We start from the raw sequence: 12,392 nt of genomic DNA, 5'->3' as shown, positions 1-12,392 counted from the left end.
ACTATTACCACTCCAGTGAGTAAAACAGTAGGGAAAGCATTGGATAGTGTAGGGGTAAAAATTACTATTCCCACTCCAGAGAGTGCAACAGCAAGGAAAGCGTTGGATAGCGTAGGGGTAAAAATGACTATTCCCACTCCAGTGAGTACAACAGTAGGGAAAGCGTTGAATAGCGTAGGGGTAAAAATTACTATTCCCACTCCAGAGAGTGCAACAGTAAGGAAAGCGTTGGATAGTGTAGGGGTAAAAATGACTATTCCCACTCCAGTGAGTGCAACAGTAGGGAAAGCGTTGGATAGCGTAGGGGTAAAAATAACTATTTCCACTCCAGAAAGTGCAACAGTAGGGAAACCTTTGGATAGCGTAGGGGTAAAAATTACTATTCCCACTCCAGAGAGTGCAACAGTAGAGAAAGCGTTGGATAGCGTAGGGGTAAAAATTACTATTCCCTCTCCAGAGAGTGCAACAGTAAGGAATGCTTTGGATAGCGTAGGGTTAAAAATTACTATTCCCACTCCAGTGAGCGCAACAGTAGGGAAAGTGTTGGATAGTGTAGGGGTAAAAATGACTATTCCCACTCCAGTGAGTGCAACAGTAGGGAAGCGCTGGATTGCGTAGGGGTAACAAATACTATTCCCACTCCAGTGAGTGCAACAGTAGGGAAAGTAATTATTGAATTATTTAATAAAAATACATTATCAATATTTATCAATACCAATAAAAAATTAATTAAAATGAATTACCAATTACAACACATTTAATAATTAATTATAAATACCAATACATAGTATTTATTAAAAAGTAATTACCTATGAATCATTAATTAACAGCCAATTCATTTCTGTACCAAAAATGTAATAAGTCATAAAACAATTACCAATTATTAATTACCAATACATTAATTATCAATACACAAAAATTATTTCTATAATTACTTAATGACAACTAAATTACGTCCCACCCTATTCCCCTATAAACCCACAACCCGCTCCGAATAATAAAGTAATACAATTAACATAATTGTCAATTATTCAATTAATAACAATTAATTACCAATTAATAAAACATAATTACAAATTAATAATTATTAACAATAAATTATCAATGCAAATAAATTAAAATACATATTTACTTAATTACAATTAAATTACTTCCCACTCTATTCCCCTATAAACAAACAACCCGCTACAGAACTAAAACGCAAAATCAAATTAAATATAATTAATAATTCCTAAAAATTAATATTCAATTTACTATAATTAAATTACTTCCCTCCCTATTCCCCTATAAACCCACAACCCGCTACGGAATTAAATTACGCAAAAATTAAATAACATAAAATTCATTACTTTAATAAAATTAAACATACATTACAAAAATAATATAAACTTTTAACACATATATTAAAATACAAAACACTTTAAAAATTCGATATTATTAGAAATGTGATATATTTTAATGCCTATATTATGTACTTCGATATTTTGACAGTCGATATTACTTACCTGCATTTCGATATTATTAACCACTATATTATGTCCATTCGATATTTTGTCCATTCTATATTTTGACTTAGATATTCTGTCCATTCTATACTGTTTTTCCGATATTTTGTCTAGTTACCCTTTACAGGTTTCAGAAGAACACGAGGAAGAAACAGCATTCATCTGATGAAGACCCAACTTCCTTAGACCACTACACAGGTCTTCTTAGGCAAACTCATATCTAAGCTGACATATGGAAAACTTAATTGTAGTCAAAGTTGTTGGTGGCTTGCTTCAATCGGTTCCTGGTACCACTTCACTGTTCCTCAAATAGATGTCCAGAACTCCCATTTTGAGTATCTGCACAATGAAGCGCAGCTCAGACACCGTCTCTAGATTAGTCACACTTGACTTTTCCTTGCTTTAAAAATATTTCCAAATGCAAAGGTAGAAATCTTGAAATGAACTAACCATCAATATCAATCCTACTGTGTATATATATTCATGGGTCAGCTACTTGAGATGACTAAATCTATGTTGGACCTTCGGCATTTTAAGCTACTCTCCATTTTCTACTGACTCTCAAAGCAACTCATTTTACATTGGTTTTCAATGGGACCATGTTCATTCATTTTTGACCCCCTTAATAGGTTTTCTTCAATTGTTGTTGCCTTTTTCTTAATTAGTTTTCATATTTTATTCCTAAATTTGTTGTGGACGTTTAAGATCTTTATTTATTTCAATGTATTACTGGTCTCAAAGGACTTAACCATATGGTCAAACCAAGTTACCAAATTTGTACCAAGGATACCCTTGATGAAATTTACCTGCCCCAAAGCTTTTTTTAAGGACAGCTGGAACTCAGTGAAAAATCACACCCTGACTTAAATCAAACACATAGTATGAACTACAATAGCCCAGCTGGACAAACATGACCCCCCTCGCTATGCTAGCTTATGCCAGTGTGTGCAGTTGCCAACGTGGGATTCTTGGAGCATTGTTTCAGAGTGATCTATTAAAGGTGATTTACTCCTGACTGCACATCAGCAGGTCACGTTTTTCACATTTGCCTTTGAACTTTTTGTATGTGAATAATGTATAGATGAGCTACATAATGAATGTAACAGGGAATGAAACAAGGTCTTCTGGCAAGATGAACCAAGACTATTGCTGAAAGACAAACACACGAGTACATTGTGTTATCTTGGAGTGAAACTTGTCTCCTTAGTAAAAAGCACTTTGGGATAAATAATGACACCATACCAAGTTTCAAAGATGGAGTTTTAACCCAGGGACAAGCGGAAAAAAAGTCCTCTCAATGATATGATCTTACAAAGCAGTGCACCACTCAACGTCACCAGAACACAAAGACAAATGTATTGCCTTATTTAAAATTTTACGGGTTGTAAAATGTACGACTTGCAATGTACAATTAGCATTTCACAGTGCATCTGCTCACTGAGCCTCAATGTGTCATAACTCAGGAAATTACTAGTAGGAGGTGCCATCTGTGCACTTAGAAGGACACAGAATTTCTTACCACAGTCAAACCTGATACTGCACTTAAACAACAAGCATCTGAAGCTTGAACTGTCCTCATGATTAAACATAATTTGGCAAACTCTGTTCAAAGTTCTTAGAGTTTTATTACTGGAATGTTTGAACTCTAGGTCCAACAGAGGAGTGGACAGTGATTCTGAAAACTGTTGATAGTGATTCTGAAAAGTCGAACAGCAATACACAGCAATTCGAGAATTATAATCTCCTGAAGTCTGAGGGCTCACGCAGACAAGGAGATCATTATAGTCTGCCAGGCTTCACTTGATAGTGCCCGGCTTGTAACCTTCCTGCGTTTTCTTTTCTCAGAGGGTAGTTATGGATCAGCATTTGAAAGCTCAATGTTCAGGTCTTTGAGCATGGTCTAGCTTCCCATTCTTCTGAATCTCTTTCTCCTTGCAAAGCCAAGACAGATCCGATATTTATTTGTATGTCCCAGCCAGAGAATGTTGCAACTCTCTGCCTTCACAGATGAAACGTGTTGCAGCACTATTGCTTCCATTTTACTTGTGCTGCATACTGTCCCCTGTTCAGCTAGGGCAGCTTTGGGTGTTCATTGCTCATGGGACTGGTCTATGCACCCTATAATATCACCATTACTAGTCCATAATGGAATAGGTACACCAGTCCACAGTTCCTCAGCATACCAGTTACTAGACTACAGATTGTGGTTTCTTTCCAACTTCAGCTCCTATTGCGTAGTGTTTCTGAACGTCTCACCTTCATATTGTTGCTATGTTCCATCTACTGAAGTCTCCTTTGCTTCTGTTTCTTCTCTAGGCTCCTTCGCCATCATTTTCCTAGCCCAGCCAGCCAGCCTTGTTAACAGGATATCAGTTTCTGCTTTCAGTAAGCAGTTACTGGTTTTGCTACTTTGTACATCATTTAGGACCATCCCCCAGGCCATGCCATATTAGTGCCTGGACTTCGGATGTAAGACTCCCTGGGGTATAACTGTAAATTTCAGCCTTAATTTTAAATGGTATGTAGGATTCCCTGAGGCACGCACACTGGTCACAAAGCTATTAGAGTGAAAAAGTTGGTATTTGTGGTTCTGTCTCTGGCTCCTGTGATCTTTTTATTGTACAAAATCATTTGAACGATGGATTAAAATGTAATACAAGCTTCACCTTCTGCCTTCCGCGAGTAGCACCTATTGACTTTTCAGTAATGATTCTGGATTTGACCTAAATCTAACCTGCAGTTTCCCTTAGCACCTCCTTCCGATTCTCATAGAGGTTTTTCCCTCCTGCATAACTGGCTCAGAATCTCAGAGTCTATCTAAGAGACTTAACTTATAGGAGTATTTCTACCCGAGCAAAGAGCTATAGGCTAACCTGGTAGGAGTAATATCAGTGCCCATTGCAATCCTAGCTACGTTATGTGCTGCTGGCCACCTGTGTCCGCTGTTTGTTCAGACTCCCCCAAAAATATTGTGATGGCTTCAAGTTATCTGCGAGGTTAATGTGTACTACTTGCCTTATTCTCTTTAGACCCAGCGTTATCTCTATGAAATTCAGCCATCAAGACTTTGACATAAGAGCAACTTCAGCAAGGAGAAAGCTGCTTCAAGACAACCTCGAGAGCCGGAACTATAGCTATTTAACATATGCACAATCAATGCAGAAGAAGAGAGCCATAGTTTTACTATAAAATGAGGTAAACACTCCAATAACGGTTAATAAAACACATTTACCTGGAGTAAAACACTGGTATGCAGATGCAACATACCATCTCCTCCAGGCGATTAAGTATATTTTTCTGAAGAAAGGCGCATATACCAGGATTCAAGACTGCACATGAACAGACTGTGATCCTTAAGACACACACAGTGAGTGTCACATATAAAGAAAAAAGACCTTCTGCACTGCAGCCTTGAGACTGTATGTGCCAAATAAAGGGGCGCCCATAACTAAGTATGTCCATGAGCAGTAACAGGCTTGGGCTAACTTAAACGTCTAGCAACACTCTTAGCTGAAGAGATGCACCATGGGTGCCATACAGGTGCAGCTCTCCCAATCCCTAACTACAGCTAGCAATGTTTAATATATAAGGGCAAACAATTATTCTATAGGAAGTAACACGATCGAGATGAGAAATTCTATCACAAATAAAACAAATGACTACAAGAAATGTTGCTGTGGATCTCGCATAAATGAGGATTCACTACCGTTTTCAAAGATCTCTTCTTGTACCCAATAGGTTTTCTTTAACTGTGATTTAATTCTGGGTGAGGCGGGTAAACGTATATACATTGGGCAATGCAGTAAAAACACTCTCAGCCAGGGCGGAAGCTTACAGTTATACAATATTTATAAATGCCAAGATCCATGACTCACATCTGCGGATGATACTGACATGCTTGCAATCTGCCAAATAGCAGCATACGGAAGGACAAAAATATTATGTTCGAATTAAAATTAGCAATTTATTGTCTGCTGAAACAATGTGATGTAACTGCAGTAAGGGTAATTTCCAATTTAAGCACTGAAAGGTTGGCATTAAATGTTGACCTATAAATTGTATCTCTCTGCTAATACCCTATCATCTCATTTGTGGCACTTTGCAGCAAGGGCGTTGGTGACTCACATTTATTTAGTTAACGCTTGAATTCACAGACCATTTTTAGTTTCAAAGAGAGTGGCACAGTCAAAATACCTGGTATAACACTTTATAACATGCTTATGTTAATATATCACGATTGAACCGTATTCGCCAAAGCATCTCCATAGTTGTTTTAATGTACATTTGTGACACTTTAATTGAACGCTTGCTATGTTTCAGCAGTCCTGTCAGTATTCAAGCATACAGGCCTAGCACTTGAAAAAGGGACATGTTATTCCAGCCAGAAAAGCATCGTGCTCATCACTGTTCTATTTCTTGAACGTAGCTTGCTTTAGCCCTCCAAATCATGCCCCTTAACCAATTTTGCATGAAAAAACTAAAGTGCTGAAAGTAAATTTGTGAGTGGAAAACCTCTACCCTGCACAGCAAAGTGAATCGCTGCCTGGATTTACGATGAAATGAGTAAAGGGACTTTCAGTTAAACAAAATATATGTTTTAATGGCTTACACAAAATCTCTGCTGAGATTCTATCTATGAAGTCGAATGTGAACCACAAAGTGACAAACAGATGGCTGGAGACAGTCAGTTTACTGGTCACTAGGAAGCAGGTAGAAAGATATGCTTGTGAACGCAGAACTAACAAGCCAAAGAGAGGTGGCTCCCATAGGAAGCAACGGAAACCAAACGGAGGTGGATTTTTTCAAAGCTCTTAATTTACTTTCAGATATTTTCTATAAAGCAGGATTATGACTTCCCAGAGATTAATTTAACAGCATTGCCATAACATTCTCGAGCTTCGAAAAATGCTTAGGGGAGGACAAGAAACAGCCTATTGTGTAGGCAAACAATAGCTTGTCTACCCTCCAAAGCAGAAAGAAATCAAGGAACATACTAGAAGGTTCTTACGTGAGATTAGAAAGAAAAGACCAGGAAAACCACTAGTATTTAGCGGAGCAGGGCAAGAGTATAATCTATAAAAAATGTTGGAGCAGGGCAAGATTATACTTTTTCCAGAATCTAAGATACTGAGTTTAACTGCCAGGTAAAAAGGAAGGAACTGAAGAAAGACGATTAAGAAGGGAGATATTGGTGCCCAACATTGATAGTCAAATACCTAGAATCTGTCTCAGCAGTTTTCAACATAGATACATTCGTGGACCTATCACCAGTATGAAACAGCTCCACGACACAAAAAAATGGATTCCCTATATTTCCTACAATAAAACTTTGAAAGGTTTTAAACAATCTATTCCTGCGGAACATTAGTTGCACTTTTTTCTTAAGCCAAAACAGGATAACATTACTCGTCATTCTGAAATTGAGAGACACTCTGTGCTACATACAGCTTCATAAACGATACTCATTCAGGAATACTGCTGTGGCAGGTAAGTACACTTTTCATTTCAGTTCGGGCTGGACTGTTCCCATGAGGCACAGGGTCAGACTGATTTGCATATAGCCATGTCTGAACTGGGGTGGCAGAGTGGGCTAAAGAACGGTGATGGATTAAACCCAGATCTTTTGACTGGGTGTGAGTGTTTGATTGGTTCAGATGCTCCGTCCATCACCACCCCCTTTTGTACCACTTTTCATTTCCAGCATGGTATGTCACATATATGTACAATTTTAGAAACGTGTACCAACAGTGTAAATGCTCGCACTTGCTACAACCCCCCCTCCCTTGTAAGGAAGTTCCAAAGTCAATGAAACCAAACAGCTGAGTGACCCATTTGGTTCCGTCAACCGCATTAGGTTGGGAATAAACCAGCATTTTGAGTAGATTGTTATAGGAAAAGTCTTGATTGGATAAAGAAACAAATACGCTATGAATGTGGATTAAATACCTTCATACAGTAATAAATGTTCCGCGATCCAAACCTGCAAATAAGGGGCCATCCCTGACTTCGAGAACCAAGGAATCAGCTTCTTATCAATTAAGCAATCTCAATATTCTGCTTTATAAAACTTCCATGAGGATGGAGTTAGGTGAAATAGTGAGAATTCAGAACCAAGTGAGGGACTAGGTCTTTATTTTATTAGCGGTAACCCCTCCATTATTGTTAATCCTAGGGCTACACCCATTTGTATACATGTTAGTCATATATTATATAAGCTTAACAGTCTTAATGTTTTTGTTAAGTTTCCAAAAATCTAAGGAAATATGTTTTGAGTAAATAAAAAAAGTACCTCTGCTGAGAAAACCCCAGAAAGGTCCAGAGAAACCACAAAAGAAGGTTTTTGGTGCTGTTCAATGAGTGACGCCCAGGCAAAATTCCCAGGAACTCATTGCCACTTCTGATTAATAAGGGCTCTTATGGTGAACTGAGCAAAGGCTGGCGCTGATGCCCGAGGCTGACAGTGAAGGTTCCTGTACTCTTAAGGAATATAGTGAGGACATTTCAGCCACAACCCAAGAGTTTCATTTTAGAATGTGTGGGTAGAGAAGGGGCTCTACATGAAGCCTGACAACCTGGGTTCTCAGGCTGAACCCTGAAAAAACCTGAAATGGAGTGAGAGAGAGAGAGAGAGAGATAGGCATTCTTGTTAGGCTGAATAGAGGTTGCACAAACTAAGAGAGCCGTCTGGAAATGGCAGAGTTCAGAAAACAGAAGCGGGGGATAGGAAACATGTAATGATAGACAAGGGACCTGGATACCTAGGCACCCGGAAAAAGGTTCCTGGGCAGCATCATGGTCTACTTCGAAAAACCCATGGAAGGCTGCAGAGGGTGGTTAAGCCCTGTCAAGCGCTGTACTGTTTTTTTAAATTTCAATATGTTCTTATTGGTATTTCAAATATGTAGAAACATTGTATACATTATGTGTATAACATCGGATTATTTTCTCATCCTCTTGAATATATATGCCATTTATCAACATCCCCCCACCCTTCTCCCTCCCCCTCACCCAGACTCAGTAAACCTAGAACTCGTGCAGGTGACTCCAGACTACCTTGAGCATGGGGGGAATCCTCCGGCGGCCAAACCCTCCATCAGTGTGTCCTTATGTGTGGGAATCAAGCGCATTGTGCCCCCAGCCTCCTGAAACCCCCAATGCAATGTGACCGTGTTCCATGGCTCAGATCCGCATCCGTCCCCTACAATCTACAGGAGTAGCTCATCTGGCAGTGTTAGTAGCTCCGCTAGCACTGCCGCCCATGCCCTCAAATCATTACACACTTTTTCATCCCTTTGGGTTGCCTTCAGGTGGCATCCCTCTGCACTTATCCACTCAGCCATGTCTTTCAGCCGATGCTCTATCTTCCGGCATCTGAGGGACATCCATCCTATTACAATCCTGCATTTGACCAGCAGCAGCCCCAACACTTTGAGCCGCCTGCTTTGTTTCTTTATCTTGTGAAACTGTATCAGCCCCAGTAAACACAGTTACAGTTCCCTAGGGGTCTCCCATCCCGTGACAGTATTAAGTTTCAGAAGGACGGTCTGCCAGTACTCGTCAATGTCTGGGTAGTTCCATAGCATGTGGAGGAAGTCAGCCGGCTGCCCTCTGCACCTAGGACACTCCAAAGAGCGCTTCGGGTATATGGACTGCAGCCTACTGGGAGCCAGGTAAACCTGATGCATCACATTGTATTGAAGGAGATTAAACCTCACGTTTGTGGATATGCTCTTAACCCCTTAGTGGATCTTTTCCCTAACTGTTTCAGTAAGGGGCTTTTCCATCTGTGCCTCCCACCGCTCTTGTACCGTAAATGCTTTTCTAGGGGCGTCCTCCCTCAGGGCCCTGTATATATGTGAGATCAGCCTTTTGCCCCCTGCCATCATTAGGCTAACTTCTAACGTTAAGGATGTAGATGGCGCATCAGGGAATGATAGCCTGATCTCTCTAGTAGTGAGTGCAATCTTTGCATATTGCAAAAAACTGTCCAGAGCCCTGATGGAAAGTCTCCAATGCATCAGTTTGTGTTAAAACTCAGTTTTTAGGGTAAAGATCTCCCAACATCGCACAGCCACCTCTTCGCCATCTCTGCAGAGACATAGACCTCTATGTTACAAAACAAGTGTAATGCCCATATATATTCAGTCCCACCGCAAATGGGGCTCGTTTTATCACCGTCAGAACTGGCCTATCCCAAGGAGCTGTACTGTTACCAGGCCAAGAAAGCCCTCTGAAGGAAAAACTAGTAGGGCACAGTTAACAAGGTTTTGCAGAAGGGCACTAAAGGTGTCTGTGAGGTGGTTCAGGATAACAGCCCAGCCGATTGGATTCCTTACCAGCCGCATGCTAGTGACGACGAAGACAGTGCCCTAGGATGTCCGGTAACAGAGACTCTTTTCCCCGCCCCACAGTGCGATCAAAGTGACCAGGAAGTAGCTTGTCCCGGAAGCATCAGAACGTCAAGCCCGGAACAATCAGGAAGCAGCCCAGCAGGTCACAAGTGGCAGATAAAGCCGGAAGCAGGAACAATCGGCGCGCCAGCTGGAAGGAGTAACGAGGAAGACGCTGACAGAGACCAGGTCGCCGAGACGCGTGGAGACCCGCCCAAGGAAACTACACCCGAAAGCCCAGAGGAACCCAACGTCTGGACGGAAGATTGGTGGAGCCCGGGGGATACGCACGAGCCGCTACAACTCAGGAGAGTTGTGGCAGACAGCGGTACGTAACGGGTGCCGCGGGAACCTCTGAAGCCTAACTTGTTTCCTCTGCAAGCTAAGTATTCAAACACCTATAGAGAAGGCTGTATTTGCCTACCCTAAGTGTCTCCTCCAAACCCAAATCACTCTCACCGGCCCTAGTAAGCTCCACATACAAGCGGAAAACACCCTCACGTTTTATTTTAGCTAAAAACTTTGCACGGTGTGGTGGTGGTATCAGCATAATGAATATAGCAGGACATGGGCAGTGACCCCTGTTTTCTTTTCATTTTGAGCGAAACCCCGGGGGAAGCCATATCCACGAGAGGCCCAGGCGACATACGGAGCACCTGACAACCCCTGTGAAGGAAGACTATACGAGAACAACCATCATGCCTGCGCTCAAGGTCTATTTTTGCACATAGACTCTATTCTTTTATCCTGCTACTTTCTCTAAGGGTTGTTTAACATCAATAAAAAAAAACTGCACTATTCAACCCATACGACCTCCTCGCTTCTGTTTCCGACCGTCCCTCCGACAGTGCCTTATGTGAGGCCTAAATAATGGATGCTAAAGCACATTATATGTGTGTCACCTGGCACCACAAATAATTTTTAAAAAGGCAGGACATTGGGCACAGCGACATGCAATGGCTATGAGAGAAGTAGAATGGCTTAGTACAATGTCATGTGGGGCGTTGGGTGAGACCCAATAAAGGGCAGGACTAGCATAGCTGGGAAAGATTCTAATTTCTCCCAAGGCAGAGACGCCAAGGAGCATTGCCTGGGTCAAAATGAATTGCAAAGAAAAAGAGGGCACAATCCTCATAACCAATAGCATGAGGATAGATGCACGTCAGAAAGAAATCTGTGAAAAAAACCACATACATGTGCACTGGGAATTGAAAGAGGTCTGGAGTATGCATGTGGTGAGGCTTCTTTTTTCAACGCCATTTTTTGCTGATAACATTTGTCTGTGAGGTGGATGCCTGCCTGGCCTTCTCACTAGTCTGAATGAAGAGGGGGGGCTGGACTAATATGCCTATTACACCAGGTAACAAGTCTTAGAAATGCACGCACTGCTTTGCGGAAGTATGCAAGTAAAACATGCCTCTCTCATTTAAAACTACTGAAGAAAGAGGTAAAGGGGTTGTAGAGTTTTAGAGGTTCTGTGAGCCTTCAGACTATTGGAGTCATCAACTGCACATGACAAAACGCCTACTGAATGGAGGCTTTTCTTCAGAGATAATGGAGTACACCAGGTCTTACTCAAAGAAACTATTTAGTACAAATATGTATGCCATTTTCGAACTAGGTCTTACCTTCGACTCTCAAGTGCAAATAGTTTGGGAAATGGGATTTTTAAAGCTCCTGTACAGTAGGCACCCTTCTATTTCTGCTCCCAGCTATTTGACAAAGTTAGGAGGTGCACCCGACTAGAACTATCAACAAACTCTATAAACCTCCAAATGTGTACCGATACATGTCGCTCCTGCCTCTGAGGCTCGACGGGTCTTAAGGGTCAGATTGAGCACAGGGCATTTTACCTGGCTGCAGTAAAGTTCTCTTTAATAAGGTTACTATCTATGTTGCCAGGAATCTCAGATCTGAAAGGCAATGTTTTTTTGATGTGATGAGCTTTAATTGGATAACAGCTGATAGGAATGCTGCCCCCCCCCAAATGCCATTGCCCAGATATAATCTAGAGAACCAACAGATTTGGAAAACCTTTTAAGCTCTTTTCTTATTCTGTCATGTTTAGTGTTTAGCAGCCCTGGTGCCAAGAAGCCTTCGAGTCTAAATGCTCTTTATAAATAAAATAAAATAAAAACGAGAGCATAAAAGAGCTTTAGAGGCACAAGTGTGCATAAGGTCTTGACTTTTAAACATTCAATTTACACACACGTGTGTCTAAATGCTTTTGGATTAATGATAAGGATGAAAATGTCATATCTTTAGCTGAAATCCTGTATTTATTTAGTTGTTGCTCATCCAGTTAGAATACACAGAATTATTTTTTGAGCACAAACAGTGAAAATAAATCTAAGCTCTACATCTAACACTGTGCATCATTTACACAACTAGCAATGCCAAGAAGAAGGCCTTGACTTGCACAGAGGCCGGCGGGCAAAGGACCTGGCAGAGCAAGTTACTTGCCTTCGGTAACTCTCTCTGGTAGAGACCATATTTA

The 12,392-nt window shown here is 41.0% G+C and overlaps 1 protein-coding gene across 2 annotated transcripts in view; it reads right to left on the bottom strand.

Moving 5' to 3' along the window:
• Positions 1-12,392, bottom strand: part of ATP9B (ATPase phospholipid transporting 9B) — a 2,445,811-nt gene that overhangs the window by 284,519 nt on the left and 2,148,900 nt on the right. The window lies entirely within an intron of this gene.

This window comes from Lissotriton helveticus, chromosome 4_1 (genome assembly GCF_964261635.1).
Source record: "Lissotriton helveticus chromosome 4_1, aLisHel1.1, whole genome shotgun sequence".
Taxonomy (NCBI): Eukaryota; Metazoa; Chordata; class Amphibia; order Caudata; family Salamandridae; genus Lissotriton; species Lissotriton helveticus.
Note: the sequence above shows the minus strand (reverse complement) of the source record. Positions and strands in the feature narration are given on the sequence as shown.